The following is a 15,379-nucleotide window of genomic DNA, read 5'->3' on the forward strand; positions in this document are numbered from 1 at the left end:
GGGATTGACAGAGAGGTGTAGTAAATACTGAGTGGTTGGTAAGGTGAATGAGTCTGGCAGTAGCATTCATGATGGATTGAAGGAGTAAATGAAGACATGACTAGAAGACCAAGGTTTCCAATATACCTGTTGAGTTTACCTACAATGTATACTGCAAGAGTCACTCAGTATGTAAAGTAGCAACAGTACAACTCCTTTAAATAGGTTATATTTACATGCTTGTAAAGATAGCATTCTAAGTGTATGTTTATCGGTGTGTTAAAGTGCACGCTTTTGTTAACAACTTTCTGCTTTCATTTCTGATGCCGGTAACAATCACATGACACTTTTTATAGGAGGTATGGTAATTAGAGGCTATGATCAGCGGCCTTACATTGCATAGAAGTCATTTCACACACCTCAGCTATGGCTCTGCAGGTTTAGCAACTCCTCCCTGTACAATCCAGTCCTCCCCACCCCCTCCCCTCTGGCCTTGCTTGTTCCTAAGTCAGAAACAAATTCTCAGCCAGTCTACTAATCCAGTGTCTCTCCTCCCCACCCATACACACAATCTGCTGTGGTGTTTTTCATGTTTGCGAGGAGTCAGGATAAACCTGCGAGAAGCTTAATTGTCGAGTCTCTTACTGACAATCTCCCAGCATCTCCCAGCATTATGTCGTAAGACCGTCTTCCTTTTTTTCCAGAGGGCTTACCTGGCCGTCTCACCTCTCCGTAGGAGTGGATGAGAACAGCCTACCGGCCTTCTGTGCCTGTCGCAGTCCTGTGGATTGGAAAACTTTACTTGCTGTAGCTGACTGCATAATTCACCATCGTCGTCTTCAACGTCTGCTTATCCCAGGCTCATTTCCACAGGTATAGGATGTTTTGTTTCTTGTGATGGTGTCTAATGCAATTTTCAGCTACTGATTCTGGTGTGCTCTCGTCGCTGCTAATGACTGTGCTGACAAATAGAGTCTCTTAAGGGTTCTTTTAGCTTTTGTACAAGATGAGATTAAAACTAGAAAGCCTTCCTACTCGGGGAGTTATAAAAAATACACCAAAAATGTTATCAGCTTGTGAAGCCCTCTGGTACCACTACTAGTGATGAAAGCAATCATTTGCGTAGTACAGATGCTGGGTGAAAAGGTGAATTTGATCAGCGTTTTTTTCATTTGACTTTTTATATTTCTTCAGTCAGTCAGTCTCTGTGTATAATGTGTTTTTTTTTATTGTTTGACTTTCATGATACCGTATCAGATAAGCTAGGGGAAATAAATATTATCACTCGACTATTAAATAATATTGAATAAAAGTTTTACGCAAGTACATTTTTGACCTCTAATGACAAGTGTTTCACTGACTTGTATCTGACATCCAACAAAACGTTAAAGTGTAACTATAGTAGTTATTGAAAGAACAATGTATCAAATATTTATTGTTATTACTATACAGGATGTATATTGCGTTAACAGTTTGCACAGATCTTTATAAAATAAAGGGAAACAGTACAGTTGCAATACAATTCAAGTTAAGAGGATTAGGAGGTCCCTGCTCCTGAGAGCTTACAATCTAAAAATCTGCCAGTGCTGTATGTATAAGTTATTAAAGCGGAGCTCCGGCTTTTTTTTTTTTTTTTTTTTTATCTCCCCACATAATAGTTGCAGCTTATGCAATCTAAATCGACCTATGAAAATGTTTTCTTTTTTTTCTTTTTTTTTTGTACTCACTGTACCCTCCAGATCCAATGAGCTTCCATTCTTAGTCCCAAATAGCAAGCAATTGTGCTGCAAGTTTGAAATTACTTGCTAAGCTATTGCTAGACTTGCCAGGCTTCATAAGTTTGTTGCACAATTGCAGCAAGTCAGTATTGCATAACTCCAGATCAACTTTCTTTGTAAACATTCTGCAATTCTGCTGCAAGTTCTGGTTCAGTTATGTTGTGCAACAGTCATCCCACCACAGGGGTCACTGTGGCTGAATTTTTATGCTGTAGACTTACAGGGCTCTTGCTGTAGACTCACCACTGCAACTTTGTTCTTGCTAGAAACTTGTCACGCAAATGAGCTCCAAATTGGAAAAGTGTCAACTAGAACTTGTGCTTCAACTGCTCTGCAAGTGTACAACTTGTCAGTGAAAATGTGCTGCAAGTTAACAGACTTACAATTCAACACTGCCACAAATTTGTGACAAGTTATCCTTACTATTTGGGGTGTGGGTATCTGAAGCTTGCTCTGAAGTTTCTTCAGGGAAGCGTCGCAGCTGGCTACCCAGCGTGCACCTCCCGATCTTGCACCTGCTCAGTGTAAACAAAATGCAGCATACTCGTCTATTGCAGGTTGCCCATTGACTCCAGGGATTGACAAAATATATTCCAGGAGCCAATGATATGACATACCTCATGGCGACGAGGTACTGCAGAAGTCTATCTTTTTAGTGACCCAAAAAAGGTAAACTGCTTTAGAAAAAAATAAACATTCTGAACATTTAAGGCACTGTGATCAGCAATGTCAGGGGTAAAACTTCAAATACAGGGTGGAACTCCCCTTTAATGTATCTCAAGAAATATTAGGATGTTCTAAAATGTTATCTCAGTCCTCTGGAGTATGTATATTGTGCAAAGCCAAAGTACTCTCTTTAAAAAATCTTTCTGCCAGTAATGCCGCGTACACACGATCGGAAATTCGGCCAGCAAAAGACCAATGAGAGTTTTCATCAGAAAATGCGACCGTGTGTATGCTCCATCGGAATTTTGCTGGCCGAATTTCCGCCAGGAAAAGTTTGAGAGCATGGTCTAAATTTTTCAGACGGAAAAAAATTTCTATGGGAAATTCCGATCGTCTGTAGCAATTCCGACGCGCAAAATTCCTACGCATGCTCGGAAACAATTCGACACATGCTCAGAAGCATTGAACTTAATTTTCTCGGCTTGTCATAGTGTTGTATGTCACCGCGTTCTTGACAGTTGAAAGTTCAGCAAATTTTTGTGTGACCGTGTGTATGCAAGCCAAGCTTGAGCGGAATTCTGCCGTAAAAACCATCCAAAATTTTTCCAACTGAAAATTCGCTTGTGTGTTTAAGTGGCATTAGTCTGGTCCCAGCAACCTTTTCTGCCCTACCCTTCAAGGATAGCAGGTCATCTAATGTCATCAAGTCTATAATAGAGCCCAAATCCCTGCAAGGACTCTGGGGGACAGTCTACTGCCAGAGTAAGGGAGAAGAGAGGGCCATTTGGCTGGGTAGTGGAGAATCAGGTAAGTAAAATTGCTTTTGGCCTAGACCGAAACAAGCATTTTACCCTTGCAGCCTTGAAGCACTTGGAGGAGGGGGGGGGGGGGAGAAGCACTACATTGAAGAATTTTTCCTCTTAAAAGTGGGTTGAACTCCACTTTAATGATAACTTATTAACTTATGCTCTGAATTAGTGTTAACAGAAATTACGGAACCTACAGTATTTTAGTTGCTATTTTATGTTGATTGTGACTTTAGTGTATATTCCAGCAAGATTCATGTAAACCTCTCAGTTTTTTTCTACATTGTCAATGTAATTAAATATGTATGCACAACTGGAAATTGCAAGCACTGGGGAGGGACAGGTTACCTTGAGCTTCACCAAGCAGTGTCAGGGAATGTTTGAATTAGCATTTAAGAGTTTCACAGGTTTTGGTGATCCCAGCACTGCCACAGATATGTGATCGGCACAGGGCCAATCAGCACTGTCCAGACAGAAGTTCAGGGGTCCAGCAGCCTCATAGGACAGTCAGAGTAGAATTAAAACTCCTCCTACAAGCTTTAACCAGACACTCGAAGTCATAAGGCTGCTATATATTGCGGATGAGAAAGGGTATTTAACAGTTTATATTTACTAATATAACTTAATTTCCATGTTCTGTTTACTGTGTGAGACCTGTGTAAAAAATAAGACAACAGTAAAGTTAGTTATATTGTGAAAGATAATGTTATGCTGAGTAAATTGATACCCAACATGTCACGCTTCAAAATTGTGCCCGCTCGTGGAATGGCAACAAACTTTTACCCTTAAAAATCTCCATAGGCGACGTTTAAAAAAAATTCTATAGGTTGCATGTTTTGAGTTACAGAGGAGGTCTAGGGCTAGAATTATTGCTTTCACTCTACCGATCATGACGATACCTCACATGTGTGGTTTGAACACAGTTTTCATATGCGGCGCTACTCACGTATGCGTTCGCTTCTGCACGCAAGCTCTTCGGGATAGGGCGCATTTAAAAAAAATTATTTTCTTATTTATTTTTTATTTTTACAGTTTTTTTTACATTTTTATTATTTTGTCGCTTTTATTCCTATTAAAAGGAATGTAAACATCCTTTGTAATAGAAAAAAAAGCATGACAGGACCTCTTAAATATGAGATCTGGGGTCAAAAAGACCTCAGATCTCATATTTACACTAAAATGCAATAATAAAAAAAAATGTCATTTAAAAATATTATTTAAAAAATGGCCCTTTAAGAGCTGTGGGCAGAGGGACGTTTTGACGTTACTTCCGCCCTGCATTGTTATGGAGACGGATGGGGGCCATCTTCCCCTCACTCGTCTCCATACCTAACAGGAGACAGGATGTGATCGAGTCCGCTTCTGCTGACAGCTCCCATAAGCGGAGGGTACCGGGGCATGATGGGAGGGGGGCCACTCCCACCACCAATAAAAGTGATGTCACGCGAACTAGCCGCAGAGACCACTTTTATCTTGTAGCATACTTCCCGCTGAAGAAGAGGATTCTGGGGTTATGGCAGCTAGCTGCGGCTATAACAACGATATCCTCCTTCAAAAAGCCGATGTAAAACTGTGGTGGGCGGTCCGTAAGTGGTTAAAGTCGAACTTCAGTAATTTTTTTTATCTTTCCATCTATTAAATCCTCTGCCATTTTTTTCTGCCAGTAAATACCTTATCTGGTTCCCGACCAGCGCACGCTGATGTACGTCAGCAGAATGGCACGGCTGGGCAAATTGGCATACCTGTACGTCCCTTTAAATTTGCCACCGTGCCATTGCGTGCGCCGCCCGGGACCTCAGTGAGTCGGGTCGCGGGTCCCGCGGACTCAATCGCCGTGGGGATACCCACGATCGTCTCACTGGGAGGAAGAACAGGGAGATGCTAATGTAAACAAGCATCTCCCCGTTCTGCCTAGTGACAGTGTCACTGATCTCTGCTCCCTGTGATCGGGAGCGCACAGTTATCACGCCCCCCACAGTTATAAACACGCCCCAGGACACACTTAACCCTTACCCTGCCCCCTAGTCATTTACACAGGAATCGGTGCATTTGCAAAAAAGACATCAATTTTGTTTAGGTGCCACATCGCACGACCGCTCAATAGTCGGTGCAGTGCCGAATCGCAAAAAAGTGCTCTGGTCAGGAAGGGGGTAAAATCTTCCGGGGCTGAAGTGGTTATACAGCCAACTTTCTGTTTCTTGTCTGGTAAAAAGCCTAGGCTTATGACATCATGCACAGCTCTCTCTCTAACTGTCATGAGCGTTTGCCAGGAAGGGAGGGGGAAGAGTCATAAGAGGGCCAATGAGAGCTGCAGAGCTGGAGGTGTGCCTCTGTGTGTCTGAACAGGCAGCAGCTTCAGCTGCCCACAGTTAAAATGGTTGCAGCCAGAGATTTCTTCAGCATATTTGGGAAGTACAGAATCACAGTATATATAAAATAATAAGTGGTTGAAGGGAATCTTCAGAATGGCAAAGATGTTTTTATTACAAATTATGTATGCAGACTGCAGTTCTTCTTTAAGGAATGTTTTCCTTCAGTTCGTCTGGAGAGCCTGGTTAAGGTCTGTCAGACACTTACTGTAACAATTTTTAGGACATTTAAAATGAACACATTTATAGATCCAATGGCAGCAATTTGTATTCAGCGGAAGGGGGTGGGGCCTCATTAAAATCTATCATTTATTTGAAATGATGGGTTAACTTGCCCATTAAAAATTACTTTCTTTTTACAGAACACCTACCTATTAATATGGAGGTCAGAACAGGGAGATGTGTTCTTTAGTTTAGCAGGGGAGAACTCAGGCAGGGTTGACAACATACCTCCCAACTTTTTGAGATGGGAACGAGGGACACCTATTAGAAAAAGAATGTAGTCATAGGACACACCCACTGCCACGCCCCCTTAAAGGAGAATTCTATAAACAAAAATAATTAGTTAAACCCGCTAATGCTTTTTTTTAACCACTACTATTCCTTTATATTGGCTTTGGAAATTTACAAATGCAGCAGTTTAGAAATTGGATGAAAGGTTTAGCACTGGGAAGCACTTTTTGAAAGATAAAAAGTGCATTTTATATACAACTATATAGATCAGATCAAAATGAGGGACAAATGAGAAGGAAAGAGGGACAGAGGGACATTGTTCCAAATGGGGGACAGTCCCTCGAAATCAGGGACAGTTTGGAGCTATGTTAACACTACTTGGGATTTCAGTGCGACAAAAGCAGCTTTGTCAGCCAACTACAGAAAGTTAGGAGCCCACTGGATTTCTGTAAGGATCTGTATGTATTTTTCTGTACTTGTAGTGTTTTTAGGGATCAAGCGCACTGGGCCTAAAAACACCTCTTTTACAAGTATTTAGCTGGCTTGTAAAAGCACCTTTTGTGTTAGCCTATATTCTTATGCACATAAATGTGTTTACAGGCATATTAGGCATACAGGTATATTAAAAGAGGATCTTCTAAATGGATGAATAGCTAAATCGATAAATATGTGGAGTATGTTTGTAGGAATTTATGTACTGTATATTAGTGAAGTGACTCGTATAGTTTATACGAGATCATCATATAATCTTGCACATAAATTAGTATGGATCATGAGTCAGAGCAAATTTTTAATCTCAGCCTCCCATCGGACCTTGATGTGTAAAGTGAATCATGGTCTCACTACATCTCTTCATAACTATTTACGCCTATCATATAGAACTTATAGTTATGATTATGGAGGCTCAATAACAGCATGCATATTCAGTACATAATTAGTGACCTACCTACCTAAATAATTATAAATATTATCATTATTAGTAACAAGGAACTAAGATTGTATTGGTGTAGATCAGGGATATGCAATTAGCGGACCTCCAGCTGTTGCAGAACTACAAATCCCATGAGGCATAGCAAGACTCTGACAGCCACAAGCATGACACCCAGAGGCAGAGGCATGATGGGACTTGTAGTTTTGCAACAGCTGGAGGTCCGCTAATTGCATATTCCTGGTGTAGATAATATATATAAGAAGGCCAGTATGGTGGCCTGAAATTATGGGAGGAGTGAGGGGGGTAGTTAAGCAGCCCACTCACCTGTGGTCTTTGTCAGTTCCTATGCACGATTCGTTACTTCACTAGGCCCACTCTTCCCAACTTACTCGATGTTCGCGAGTTACGTGTCTGAACTTCCAGAGGCTTTCGGTTCCCCGTTTGTAATTTTTTGTAGATTGGGTCTTGCTCCACTTTCGCAGGTAGGATTCGTATATGATTTCTTCATTTCAGGGTATCATTGTTTAGGCACCCTGTATCATCGAGGCCCTACAACGGAACTTAGTCCCAGTGCGCAGTCTTATGTGCAAACCACAAACTCATGGCTCAGTCTGTCAAGCACAAACCCCAAGCCATTTCATTTGTACATTCTAACTCTTCGTTGTCACATGCTATGAAGTCGGCCCTTTTTCACTTAAACATTTCAGTTATTTTAGTTTGCATACCCCCCCAGGCTGTTCTGAGTCAAGTCGCATCAGCGACTCACCGATCCGCATCCACTTATTTGCAGTCATTCCATCTCATTCCATGCTCCACAGCCTGGTTCACTGTCAGGCGCAATCGGGGCACACCGATTCGGATTTCTGTCATGGCAAATCATTTCATGTCATGACATTTCGCATACCCTTCACTCCAATTCGAATCCAGTTGCATCTGTGACACACCGATTCATGTTGGCTCGTTTTAGTAATTTTGTTTCTTCCCATTCCAAGTTCATAGTCCGGTTCGCTGTCAGTGGCAATGGCGGCACACCGATTCGTAGCACTGTCATGGCAATCATCCCGTTCATACCACATACCCTACACTACGATTCTAATCCAGTTGTGTCAGCAACGTAATGATTTCTGTCAACTTGTGTTAGTAATTTCACCTCATATTAATTCCATGCTCTCATTTCATCCCACGCTCCAAAGTTCGGTTCGCTGTCAGCCGCAATTTCGGGAAACGCGATTTGTGCCTCTGTCATGGCAATAATTTTGGTCATTACATTTCATATACCCCACACACTGATCCGGATCCAGTCACTTAGCAGCACTCCGATTCATGACGGCTTCATTCGGTCATTTCATTTAGTCTCCACTTCATCCCATATTCCACAGTTAGGTTCATTGTCAGTCACAATTACGGCACCCTGAATTCATGTCACTGTCACTTCAATCACATATTGTCTGTCATGTTCTCCTTAAATACAGCACTCGCTTCGTGTCGCTTCATTTGTGCATTTTTCGTTTCTTTTTATTCCATCTCATATTCTCTACAGTTCGGTTCGATGTTGGTCGCTTCATTGACACAAGAATTCACTTTAGATCGATGTATGTTATGTCTCACCATTGACGGCACCCCACAGTACGGCTCACCCAACGGTCCAGTTCGAATCCAGTCGCAACCACAGCAAATCGACCAACAGCTTTCAGGCCAACTGCTCTCAAAGTCCTTTTTTTCTTCAAATTCCATTCATGGTCCCAATTCGTTCCATTTAACCATTATTCACCTTCTCAATAAAGTTTTCCCTTACAGTCATCACAAGCGCATCTCAAAGCTGCACAAATTGGCCACTCATTCATCTCTTAATGGCATATAATTGAGCCACTCACCCTTGTCCATCTGTCATTTATCCTCTAGGTCAGTTGATTTCAGGTAGTTCCATCATGCATCAGGTTGGACGTTATTCCCCCAGGTAAAAAACCCCCCAAAAAACTGGACTTCTATGTCACCCCCACTATAGGATCCGGTCAACTGAGTATTCAACCTAAAACCAGGACTTCACAACTAGGGCACAAATCAGCTAGAGCCATGTCACAGGCCGACAGCGATGACCTCACACCTGCCCCTCTGTCATCCTCTCCAGTTTCAGAGAGCAGCAGCGTGCAGTCCCTCAGGGGATGGACCATCCCCAAGTTAACTGCGGAACTAAAGCTCAGGGTAGTGCCCTACCCCGCTCCAGTCAGGGAAGTCTAAAGCCTCAAACACACTATCAGATTATCTGCTGAGTTTTTCCTTCAGATTTTCCAAAACCATGTAGTAGAAGGGCCTGCCTGATTGCATACACATTGAAACTCCTAAGGTTTGTCCTCATATTATATGGTTTTGGTAAATCTGAAGGAAAAACTCAGCAGATAATCTGATGTGCGTATGGAGCTTCACTCTTCAGGCTCCTCTTCCCTTTCGCCAGTGACAGCCATACCCAGCACCCAGCACCCAGCAGGCGTCTCTTTAGTCCATATCCTCAGCCATTTCTCAGCTTCACGCCATAGTATCATCATTGTTTACTGCAGTCACTGACGTCCAAGCCAGAATGACAGTCTAGGAAGGATGCCCAGCCATCCCGACCCAATCGCGGTCCCGGTCCCGGCTCCCTCTCCGGCAGGTACATCAGGGAGGAGTTCCACTATCTTCCTCATGCACCTGGTCCCAGCCAGCATCAGGAAGGACATTTTGGATGGCAAGGACATCAACCTAACTCCCCTCCTTATTTCTGTCCACGACCTGGCAGAGAATAAATCATACGCCTGGGGGACGTCTCAGTGGTCCTTAAGGCCAAAGACCCCAGGCTCAGCTGCAAACTAACTATTACAGAGTTTGCGTTGACCTTTGGGATGTTAAGAGATGTCTTGTGCTCAGCCAGCCCCAGCAGGAGGGAAGAGCTGGACTTATATTTTGTCAGGGCTGGCTTAGCCCTTCCTTCTCTGGGCTGGCCGCTCAGCTGTTGGCTAATTGCCAGCTCTCTTCTCTCTCCACAGTTACTAGCTTTTCCTGATGATGCTCGTCTGACCTGCCTATTTAAAGCCTTCCAGCTCACTTCACCTCTGCCTTCGCCTTGGTCACATCACTAGAAACCATCTCCTGTGGTTTGTTTAAAGACTGGCTTGCTGACATTCCTTCTGGCTCCTTATCCTGCTTGCGGTTGCTCTACTTGGATCCCTGACTTCTGGCCTGGCTGACTAGCCGATCTGGTTTCTGGACTCTGGCTATGCTTGACTACGCTTTTTCTATTTACCTTTTTATTTTTTTTAATAAACAAGTGTGATTTAATTGTACTTCTGTCTCAGTCTGATTCATGGTTTCTGACATATTTCCACGTGGTGGTGGACCTGGGCTATAAATACGGGGGGTTTCTCATTTTATGATTAGCACAGTTTATTTTCGGCCAAAGTGACAGCCAGGCTCTCACAGTTCCAAGCAAATTTAATTTTAGGTCATGCAACTACTGCCAATGCCGGTTGCTCTAGATCTGTGCCATATGCCATATGGCACATCCTAAAACCAGTCAGATCAAGCAGTATAAAACGTCCTGACTAGGCCGAGTAGATGTCCTATAGATGGGGTTTTACCTCACCTCACACCCCACTCCCTCACTGCCCGTCTTCCTTATCCAAGAATTTACAGCAAGATTCCATACCGTCCTCATCACACTACCCCACACGACTCATGAGTGCAGGAATCTCCGGTCAACGGCCATCGACAAACAAGCCATAGACCATCTGTTACAGGCTGAACTTGACCGAGGCTTTAATATTGGCCCCTTCTCAGAGCCCCCTTTCACCATCTAGAGAGTTAGCCCTATTGGGCTTGCCAAGGGCAAGCTCTCGAATAAACTTTGTTGGGTGTACAACCCATCTGCACCTCATTCTTCCCACATCCCAAGTTTGAATTCCTTAATTCCTTCAGTGGAATTCTCCCTGAAATATACCTCAGTCTACATGGCGATTTAGGCCATTATCAATATAGGCACAGGCGTCTGGGTCTCTAAAGCTGACATATCAGATGCATTTAAGCTTCTGCCCATCAAGCCATCCCTGTGGTGTTGGCACGGCATTAAATGGAAAGAGTCATATTACTTTGCCACTAAACTGACCTTCGGCTCCAAAAGCAGCCCGTGGTTCTTTGACACCTTCGCACAGTCCCTCACTTGGATTCTGTTGCACCAAGCCCAGTTCCAGATGGTCATTCATTATCTGGATGACTTTCTACTAATCGAACATACACAACCAGGCTGCGGTCGATATCATTAACAAGGGAAGGTCAAAGTCGCTCCCCATTATGTCCTTCCTATGCAGGCTGGTACAATTATCCCTGCAGCATCAATTCTATGTTCACTGCACATACATTCCGGGGAAGTGCAAAAGTTTCAGCAGACGCACTGTCCCGTTTTAACTTCATTTAATTTTTTCAGCAGAAACCCAGAGCCGACTGTGTACAGTATATTTGTGTGTATGTGTGCGTGTGTATATATATATATATATATATATATATATATATATATATATATATATATATATATATATATATATATTATACAGTACTGTGCAAAAGGCGGTTGTGAAAAAGTGCTGTAATTTAAGAATGCTTTCAGAAATAGAAGTGTTTAAAGTTTTATCAATTAACAAAATGGAACAGAAGGGAAATCCAAATCAAATCAATATTTGGTATGGCTACTATTTGCCTTCAAAACGGCATCAATTCTTCTAGATACATTTGCATGCAGTTTTTGAAGGAACTTGGTGGGTAGGTTGCTCCCAACATCTTGGAGAACTAACCACAGATCTTCTGTGGCTGTAGTCTGCCACAAATCCTTCTATCTCTTCATATAATCCCAGACAAATTCGAAGATGTTAGGATCAGGGCTCTGAGGGTACCAAGCCATCACTTCCAGGTCTTATTTACACTGAAAATAGTTGGCTGTATGCTTAGGGTCATTGTTCTGCTGCAGAATACATTTGGGGCCAATCACAAACCTCCTTGATGGTATGGCATAATGGATAAGTATTTACCTGTATTTCTTAGCATTGAGTTTTGCCAACTGCATTTGTTTCTGCACATGTACATCTGTTCCAGCTATCATAACCACCTCTTTCACTTCAACAATGCAGCAGCTCCTCTGCTCCACAAACATCCCATTTGTTGCCTGTGCCCCCATCACCTGCAAACTACATTCAGCTCCACCTAACAAACGTTCCTATTCTGGAATAACGCTTGGATACAAGTCACCTTACGATCATTAAAGCCTGGATAAAACAATTTGGAAGCTTTATAATATGTTTATATTTGTATTTTAAACACTTCCCTAAAACGAACCTCTCGGACAATGAATAGTGGTTTACATACTGAACAAAGTCTTTGTTATACTGTTGATTAGTATAAAGAATAAGCCTATTATAAGAGGCACAGCTAAAAAAAGGAACACTTTTTATAACTCTGGCTGTGGTAATTATGTGACAAAAGGATTTTCAGCACTAAAATAGAGGAAACTTATTATGTTAGAGGTTTTTGGATGAAAGTCAATATGTATTTGTTATGACACCAAAATTAGTGGAAAAGGACAAGAGCTTTATTGAGTTAAAAAAAAATATCTCTGGGCCAACAATAAACAAATTATTTTGGCAAAATATTCCGTCTTGTAGATATACCATACAACATGCTGACTATAGTTTGACATGTATGAAGCTCTGTGTTTCGCTCAGGTAGAAGTCATGTGCCCATTAACAGGAGAATAAGGATTTTTTTTTCTTAGAACCCAAAAACTGTTGCTATGGTTGCAAGAAAAAAAAATGTCCATTATAAATAACATACAGTAGATGGTTGTAGATCTAAAAATTAAAAGTGTTTTAATATCATTAAATTAGCTAGCGTGTGGCTATTATACAATATATAATTTTCATGTGCTAAGAGGAATATGAAAGGTGCAATTTCTGACTTCTATATGAAAATGCTGGTAGTCATGTAAATCTTGTGACATCATTTGATCAGCAAGACAGCTAAACAATTAGAAATTATTGCTAGAAAATGTCAGCAATGGCAACTTCTGCATTTATCTTAGCATAGATTTAATTTAAAGAAGTCTAATTTCTTTTTTTATTACAGTTTTCTGTTTCCAAGGGGACAAATGGCATATAGTGCATTGTCCTATCTTCCTACATGCTGTGAAAGGCTAGCTATGTGGTTGGACAGGACACCCTCCTGCCTCCAAAGCCTTCCCACGGTGCAGCCAGCAGGATATGGCTGCTTTAATTGCTGGTGCTTAAAGCAGGGAATGCACATTTCGAAATTTGGACAGTTTAGCAGGAATCAGCCAAATTTCAATATGAGTGTATTCCTTTCTGTTCAACAAAGAGACGTTCTGTAAACTGGCTTCTGTCAAACAGTCCTGCTGGAAAAACAACATTCGATCAGCGCCTGCAGCCCATTGCTGATCAGTGTATTATGACTGGGGGGTGGGGAGTCCCCATTCTCAATATACAATAGTGCAGCAGGGGAAATTCCTTCACTCCACAACACATGGTGGCTGCAGGAATCTGAGTTTTTTTTCTCCAACCCACTGGTTGAATGAAAAAAAAAGAAAAAAACTACCCGTGTATACCCAACTTATCTTTGGTTCCAAGCACTTGCAAACAAAGTATGAAACAAAGTACCACATGTACGCTGTAATGAAACAATAAATTAGACTTTTTTCAAGCTGGCCATACATGGATCCATTGATCTACTGTGGCACAACTAGCCTTTCTCAAAATTAGATTGCTGCCGGCGGCTATATCATTGTGCTCTGCCAGCATGCACCCCCCCCCCCCCCCCCCGATTGGCAGAACACAATAGCACTGTGGGATGCATTCACCCCCCATGACTGTGTTGATAGGGTAATTGAGCAATTTTCCTTCCTTCAACCTGTGATGGAAGGAAATAAACTTGAGCAATCTATGGGCTGCCTAAGGGTGTATTGTATTGTATTCAGCTCATTATGTACCGTAAACAGATATTCTGCTTGGCCCATTGGCTACGGCTGGTTCAATCATATTAGTGTTCCATCTAACAGCAACTAGTCAAACAACAATCACATTAATAGAGACCAAGACAATATTAAAGTGGAGGGCCACCCTAAAATAAAAACGTTGCATTAATATTCTTAAAAAAATAAAAAATAAAAATTAGAATTTTTTTTTTTGTTTAACTTACCTGAAATATGACTTGGCAGTCTTCCTAATCTGCCTCTTCCTATTCTGCGATGCTTCTTCCTCTTCGGCAAGTGGCCCCGTTGCCTTCTGGGACATGTGTGTGTCCCAGAAAACAACGGGGCCATTCACAAAGCGCCGCGCGACTCGCGCATGCGCAGTAGGAAACAGGCAGTGAAGCCGCAAGGTTCCTCTGCCTGTTCCCTTTCTTAAGATGGAGCCGCCGGCAGCCGAAACGATGGACGGATCAGCCTCGGGGGGGGCGAGATCGCGAGCTCGCTGGACAGGTAAGTGTCCTTATTAAAAGTCAGCAGCTACAGTGTTTGTAGCTGCTGACTTTAAAAAAAAAAAATATTGCGGCCGGAACACCCCTTTAATGTGAAAAGCATTCTACTTATGATTATGATTAACAATATGATTATGTGCCTAACAGACCAATTTTTTTTATGTACCAACACAGAGATAACTTATCATTTATACTGCCTTAATTGTCAAGCTTGGGATTTTTTTTAAATAATGTGCAAAACCTTGCTTTGTCTGCAGTGCTTCTGACCATATATCGTACCACCTAAGATGTTTAGGAGTCTATATGAAAAATAAACTAAAAATCTAAAAGGGGAAAAAAAATAATACATGAGTCAGTGACCAGCTATTAAAAGCATACTAACGCATGACATTGTCTGGACAAATAGACAATTAACGTGCAAGCAGCGGTGGGGAAGACATTGACTGACAACGTTTATCAGAGACAAGCCTAGCATCTAGTATCCTATTTTGGGTCTTGCCCCTGCCTCTACATATTGATCTTCAAGATTATAATGTTCCTCTTAAGAGCTGACCATCATGTCCAGTAGTTTTCCAAGGCTTGCGAAGTCATTGGGTCTGAAATGATTTGAGTTACATCAGGTAAGAAGCTAATGACAGCTCTCAATATTGCTAATTGCTGCTTTCTCATAAAAGTAATCATATCAAATTTAAATGTATTCAAAACAGTGATGAGATCATTGGTGACAGAGACAGCAGTTATAAATAATCATCTCAGTTCTTGATTTATGTTAAAGTGTAACCCCGCTTTCGTGGGGGAATAAAAATGTCAAATTAAGAAAAAATGAAAATAGCGTATACAATTGCAACACAAGTCATATAGAATTGAATGTTATTAAAAATGACCTTT

At 41.8% G+C, this 15,379-nt stretch overlaps 1 protein-coding gene across 3 annotated transcripts in view; it reads left to right on the plus strand.

The window, feature by feature from the left end:
• Nucleotides 1–393: 393 nt before the first annotated feature.
• The window catches only part of FHIP1A (FHF complex subunit HOOK interacting protein 1A), a 362,353-nt gene continuing 347,367 nt past the window's right edge, over nucleotides 394–15,379 (plus strand). For 2 of the 3 annotated variants that reach the window (XM_077477031.1, XM_077477030.1), the window contains exon 1: nucleotides 395–852. The gene's annotated coding sequence lies outside the window, so the exon portion shown is untranslated. Of the gene's footprint in view, nucleotides 853–15,379 lie in introns of all 3 variants that reach the window. The other variant, XM_077477033.1, reaches the window with a different exon arrangement.

The sequence above is a fragment of the Lithobates pipiens genome, unplaced genomic scaffold (assembly GCF_037356315.1).
Source record: "Lithobates pipiens isolate NorthernLeopardFrog02 unplaced genomic scaffold, aLitPip1_a1.2 Scaffold_13, whole genome shotgun sequence".
Taxonomy (NCBI): Eukaryota; Metazoa; Chordata; class Amphibia; order Anura; family Ranidae; genus Lithobates; species Lithobates pipiens.